This window comes from Nansenia antarctica (genome assembly GCF_963989245.1).
Source record: "Nansenia antarctica genome assembly, chromosome: 11".
Taxonomy (NCBI): Eukaryota; Metazoa; Chordata; class Actinopteri; order Argentiniformes; family Microstomatidae; genus Nansenia; species Nansenia antarctica.
Window position 1 is genome coordinate 21,511,872 of NC_137681.1, and position 7,552 is coordinate 21,519,423.

The following is a 7,552-nucleotide window of genomic DNA, read 5'->3' on the forward strand; positions in this document are numbered from 1 at the left end:
GTATTTATCCTGTATGGTGTATATGTAGATGTTATGACGTTTTATCATGAAAATAATGAACAGCAAGCTAGATCCAAAACTAGGGCTGGTGGAGGAGGTGTCACATTGGACAGACTACCAAAACAGAAAAATAAAGTATCTTAACGACAGCAAAAGTGATGGATGTCAGAAATACATTACCTGGAGATTCAATAAGGTACTTTTATATGACAGGATATGGGTTATGGTTATATGACACCTGTAGCGAGATAGATAGATCCCAGTGCGCACCAGACGTCTGTGGACGTCTTTTTTACAGCGAAATAAGGTCCGTCCGTCTGGCCGTTATTTCGACTGAATATAGCCGTTCGTCCGGTACGTCCCACATATGAGCGAACGTGTAGTTGCGAAAATGTAAATGAAACATGCATGTAATATCAGTACTGCACTTCTGGTTGAATACTAAACTGCATTTTGTTGTATATAGTTGAATAAAAGTGAATCTAATCTAATTAGTTCGTCAGAGATCTTCCACGATTGTTTGCGCTATTATTCCAATACAGCAGGTGGCGCTGTTGCAATTATTCTACCGTCATATAGAGGCTGATGTGGCCTCTGATTGGTCACTGAGAAAACGGAAGTTCGTGTGATGACGTACAACCCACCGGTGTTGGGATTTAAAACCGCTGGCGGCTAACTACCGTACTTGCTACATTCAAGGAGAGACAAGATACCTATTTTTTCATCAACGGAAGCTTAGAAAAACCCACGGTAAGATGGCACATTATATTCACTACATCCGTACATTACAGACAAGGCGATACATTTTTACTTGGTGAGAAATGGTACAAGAATACATTTGATCAATATGAAACTCCATGACGTGTGTGTGTGTGTGTGTGTGTGTGTGTGTGTGTGAGTGAGAGAGAAACAGAGTGGGGGGAGTAATGACGACAGCTATCCATGGGTGGGTTTAAACTACGGAAACGGTCGGTTAAAGACAAGCTAATGTACAAGCTTGCGATTTTTTAAAGTCCAAAAATAGACTGAATCGACAGACAATCGCAGATAATCGCATTCAGCAGTTTAAAAGCCTCTGGCTGGTTGGCTCTCTCTGTGTCTCTGCTGGGGTTAGACCAGAGGTAGGCTTCACCAAGCTACCGTTTGTCTTCGATTTAAAACGTCACATTTCTCTCGGTTTGTTGCTGAACAGACGGTTTGTTTTCAAATCGTGGAGTTTAAACAAGAACGCGCCAAGTCTTTCGTCGAGGAGATTCCGCGGGGTTTTTTCTTCTTCACGGGACTTCTCCCCTACCCCCCTTCTCCCCTTCCCCCCTTCCCCCTCTCCCCTTCCCACCACAAAATGGCCACCACTGCTATGCCCTATAGTCCTGACATTGCTTTGGTGTAATGTTTTTAGAATAGTGAAGTAGAATGGTAATATCATGGTAAATCATATATATAATTTATAATTAATGTTACATAAACTAACAGGAATATATCATTGTTGTTTTTTTGTCGCAATAGACCTAGCTACCAGTACGCTAACTAACCGTTGACATTTAGAAAGTTACGTCGAGGCTGCTGCTAGCTACTTCACTTGCTGTTAGCTACTCCTCACTCACTCACTCTCACACACACACACACACACACACACACACACACACACACACACACACACACACACACACACACAATCACAGACTCTTAACCCCCCCCACACACACACATGTACACACATACACAGCTTACTCTTAACACACGTACACACACACACATAATCACAGACACATACACAAACCCATAGTTGTACATTTTCTGTGTGACTGTCGTAATAGATTTGTGAGTGCCAGATGTTAACCTTTTTTCTTTTCTTTTTTACTCTTTAGCTTTCCCAGTGGAAACTCAAACGGGTCATACTGTAATACAAGGTGAGTTGTACTGCATGCAAGGCAAAGCATGCTTATGTGACTTATTAGAAACACGATTCTCTTAATTTTTGATTCCTAGTATTTACAAAAAACATTATTCATATCATTTACAGATGGCTTATTTAAGATAACCGTCCAATGCAGAAAGACCAGAATGAAAGACCAGAATGACCAGAATGCTGTTTATGCAACAGGCCTCATAGTAATACCAAAGGATTCGCTAGCTAGCTAGTTAGCCGTTAACGTATTAGCTGTTCAACTAGATAACAACTCATGTCGATAAAACGGCCACAAAGTCTGGCTACATACGCTGCTATACGATGCTCTTTTTGAATGTTATATTATAGCAGCTAGGCTAGCTGGCTAATTATAAGCCTGTATTCTCCAGATACGTCCATACAGGGCTGGACTGGGACAAAAATTAGGCCCTGGCATTTTTGGCCCAGACAGGCCCACCCCAATCGGTCGGACCACACCCACCAGCACAAAAATACTTGCCTTATATACTCGTCTTATATACTGTGCTGTACAGTCATATGACAAACTGTAGTATTCCCCCAAACCACTACAAAGCCGACTACATACAGTAAGCAATGGTACCAGTGCAAGTAGACCAGTGTACTCAGTGATCAGATTCCAGAGCGAATTTACGAACGCAGCCTTGTTGTTCTAGATTTTTTTCTTCCATTATCAACCTATCATTGCGCTTTAGAGTAAAACAAAGCACGCAACTGTCGCGTCTATCTTTTCATGGCAACTCTATATTGTGATTTACAAGGGATAGTAACTAATATTAAGTAATATTATTACTTGGTTACATTTTGCAATTGATCCACGGTACACATGCGTGCCGAACCGTGGGGGGCGATCCGTTACACCCCTAACAGCTACCTATATTTTCCTTACCGGGTCAACGGTTACAGGCTGACTCGGCCCCGCTTCTTCTGTATCCTCTCTATCCTCTGTATCTGTACCCTGCTCCCGCTCCTCCCTGCCAGCCTCCTCTTCAACCTGTTGCTGTTGCTGCTGTGGTAAACTTGAGGGTGCAGCAAACATGTCCCTAATGTTTACACATTTGGCAGCATCTGCCTCGAGTTTCTTTTTGTTTTTCTCCCTAAGTTTTTCCCAGCCTCCCTTCCGTTTTAGTGTGCTTTTTGCGCTCCATCTCTCTCAGTATCTATCTAGTAACTATCCAGGCTAACTACATTTATTTTGCCGGCCGACTCGGCCCAAAACTACTGCGAAACTGAGACGGAGGTCTGGTGCTGCGTGCGTGCGTGACCCCTGACCCCCCCCCCCCCCAGTGGCGTGCAGTCAGGTGAGGCAGGGTAGGCAGTGCCTCACCCAGGCATTTAAGAAAGAAAAAGAATATCAGTCTTTTTAATTTTTTTATCTCAAATATATATATTTTATTTATTTTACTCATTATTCTTAACTTTAATGTGTTAAAATGTTGTTAAAATAAAAATAAATGATGTAAAATGTGTTGTTTTATAAATATAATGCATGCCCTGGCACCAGGAGAGTTTGCTCCCAAAGCGAGCTGATTGCTGGCGAGAGGCTGAAGCAGACTGTGCTTGTGTCTCTGTGCTATGCGAAGTGATAGACCAACAGTTTCGTAGGTTTGCGCATGCGTAGTCTGTTCTCACATTGTCTTCATTGACGGACGTTGAGGCACCGTGCCACGCTGCTTCTGACAGCATGATTGACAGTTTGCGTTTGGCTTGTTTGGCTTGCCGTAGCGGCATCCTCTGCTGTTCGCGCCGCGGTTCTACATTTCCATACAGGCTGTTGCGCTACGCTGTGAGATAACAATACATGACATTTTTGACCAGCTATTTGATAGTATAGTATATATGGGCTATGTGATTGACTTTATAGTATAGTATATTAGCCTACATTACATTACAGTCATTTAGTCGACGCTAAAGCGACTTCAATAATTGCATTTAAAGTAGGAGTGTACTGCTTTTTTAAGGCAAAATGAAGAATGGCAAACTAACAATACAATAGGTGCTTAAGAAGATTCTGGTAGTAGGCCTACTTCTTGAAGAAGTGAGTTTTGAGCCTGCGTTAAAAGATATAAGGGCTATTGATTGCCTTTATAGTATGCGCTATGCCATTTGAAGTCTGGCTGCTGCGTTAATCAAATGGTTTTTTTTAATAGCTCACTGCCTACCCAGCCAATGACCTCACTGCACGTTACTGCCCCCCCCCCCCTCTCTCTGTTGATTGGGCCAGCCCAGTGCCTGCACAGAAAATTGACCAATGGGCCGCTGTCCCAGATTTATGGGCCGTCCAATGGTAGCTTTCGATTTGTGGGCCGTTCGATGGTAGCTTTCGGCCTGGCCGGCTGGTAAAAAAAAAAAAAAAAACTTTGTTTTTATTTTTTTATTTTGCCGGTCGGCTCGGCCCAAAACTACCGCGGCCCACCGAGCCAGATGGCCAGTCCAGCCCTGCGTCCATAACATAAGTAAAAATCGCTCCTTAGATCCAATTCATATTCAGTTGTTTTGACTGCTGGTTGTAATAGCGAAGTACTTGTTCCTTGTTTCACTGAAAAAACTCATTGCATTAGGACCTCTTTTCTGTACTCCTCCTCATATCCCACTCTTCCTCTCCTCCCCGTCCTGCTCCAACCCCCCTCCTCCTCCTCTTCATCCTTTCCCCTTCTCCCCCCCCCCCCCTCAGGGTACAGGGTAGAACTAGTAGGTTTAGGAAGATCCACACTCAGAATACATATTAAGTTATATAATACTAAGTATTATATCCTAGTGGAACATACAGAGTGAATCTTTAACAGCAAAAGGGCAGTGCAAATCACAATCACAAATCATTTTTATTGTTATTTACATTGTGTGTGGGGGGGGCACATCTCCAGTTCACCTACTCATGACTTAGTTAGTATGACTTAGTTAGTCCATCTTCCTTATAGGAGTATGACTTAGTTAGTCCATCTTCCTTATAGGAGTATGACTTAGTTAGTCCATCTTCCTTATAGGAGTATGACTTGGTTAGTCCATCTTATAGTACAGTGTAGGAGCTGGGTGTGTGTTTGGGGGGGGGGGGTCACCCCTGTAATAACAGGGGTGTGTGTGGGGGTGGGGGGACTCTAGTCCTCGTCCTCTGCGGAGCAGCAGCAGGTCCAGAAGGTGTGCATTCCCTTCTTCTTTTTCTTCTCCTCTTTGCCTGACAAGCAGATGAAAAGGTGTCACTTCTCAGACAGTAAGTGGAGAGTGGATTCATGTGTGCCAGAAGAATGACTGTCGGCAAAAACCATCCAGTCAAAACGTGACGTTTTCCAGTGAAGACATTACCACCAGATATACTCACTAGGGATGGACGGTTTCCAATTATTGAAACCGAAAAACCGTCAAAGACTAAAACCGCGGTTTTCCGGTTAACCGAAAAACGACCGAAAAACGAAAAAGCGACATCGGTCCCAGGGCGGACTGGGCCTACCAAATTTGCTTTATTATCACTGGGCTGCCAATATTCAGAAAATCATATACTGGGTCCATTCACCACAGCCGTCTTGGTGCGAAGTAGAAAATGAGTCATGTCTTTCAACATCCCTCTCCGCCTTGATTACCTCCAAACTCCCTCTATCTGTTGTTGTTAATACATTTCGACGCCACTTTGGTTTAAAAGATTTCTCTAGCCTAGCCCCTATCTGTAATAACCACCTTTTTGTCCCTGCCAGAATAGACAATGCTTTCGCCTTATGGAAAAGACTCGGTCTCTCCAAATTTAAAGATCTCTATACTGAGGGCTACCTTTAATCATCTCTCTCAAAAATTCAACCTTCCCCACTCAAGTTATTTTCGATACCTCCAGGTCCGACATTTCATTAAATATTTGGATCCAAACTTCCCTAATACACCACAACCTTCTGCTATAGATGATATCCTCCAAATTCCTCCCAATCTAAAAGGCCTCATTTCAAGTATCTATTCTAGCATATCATCTCTCAGAGACACTTCCCTCGACAAAATTAAAGTGAAATGGGAGGAGCTAGGGGGCGTAATACCCGATGACTCCTGGACTGAGGCTCTGACGAGAGTTATGGGAGCACATTGTGTGCTAGACTAGGTGTAATCCAATTTAAGGTCTTGCATCAAATTCACCTCTCCAAATCCAGGCTAGCCAGAATTTACATTTACATTTTACATTTTTGGCATTTAGCAGACGCCTTATTCCAAAGCGACTTACAATCAATACATTTGAATACTAAGCATGTGAATCAGCAGTCCACCATTCGTTGCAGGAAGAGTACTCTAGCTCGGGCCCGAGGCCACTGATAGAAGGAAAAACCTTCTCCCTATTATCGCCTTCTACTAGAATCTATCCTATAGATGAGAATTGTAGCAGATGTCATAACGCTCAGGCAACGCGAACACACTTGTTTTGGTCATGTCCCTTGTTATTTGATTATTGGTCAGCAGTTTTCAGGACCCTCTCACAGGCACTACATCTGAACCTGCAACCTAACGCCTATTCAGCTACCTCTGGCACAGCGCCAACAGACCAACAGGTTATTAACGAGCATAAAGACATCGTGGCATTTGCCACTCTACTCTACTGGCTCCTAGGAGGATTTTGCTCTGTTGGAAATCCCCCCAAACCACTGAATTCCTCCTTATGGATGACTGACTTATGCTTCACTTGAGTCTTGAAAAGATTAAATACACACTTAGGGGGTCCAAAGACCGCTTCTATTTCACCTGGAACCCAATAATATCTTATTTCAACAAACTAAACCCCTCCCTGACAATGCAAGTGTGCTGGATGTTGAGTGATGACATATCATAGCTCAACACGACCATCTCATTTATCCTCACTTAGAAACGAATTGCACTTTATTTCTTAGTTTACTGATTTATATCTGTCTACTGTCTTCATTACCTATCACCACTGTTATTATTATTATTTATTTATTTGTATTTATTTATGCCCTCTATCCTGGGATGCACCACTTGGGATTTGGTGGGGTGGGGGGGGATGGGTTATGTTTGTGTTATGTGGAAAAAACACTGTTCAGAAACACTGTTCTAGTGCATTATCCCAAGCATATCAATAATGGTAATGGAAAAACTATGATGAGTCATACGTTACCAGTCATACGTTACCAGTCATACGTTACCAGTCATACGTTACCTGTCCTTCATTAAAAGGAGCTTACATTTCAGGTACAATGTCCAGCGTCCTGTAAGGCAAACAAATTGAGTTTATAGACAAAGCCATGTTAATGCTACTATCTTGACATTATCATAAAGTGCCTGAGTGTGACATACAAGTGATGCGCAATGCGCATAATTAAACGGTTCTTCTCAAGGCCAAACTGAGTGCGATGTGGTCGTGTTGTTTTTCTGTCCGTGAATGAACAAACTACTTTGGTTGACTATAAACGCGGAGACTTCTGCTGAATAAAATGTCTCACGCAACAGATAATGCATGTGTAGCCTAAATGGTAGCTGCAAAGTGGGACTTTAACCTCTTATCCAGACCCTAACTTAAACTGTAACCCTAACGAACTAACCCTAACTAACTGTAACTAGTGATGCTCCGATCTGATCGGCGCCGATCGGTATCGGCCGATATGGCCTTGATCGGTTTTGATCGGAGTTCTCAAAACGGCCGAT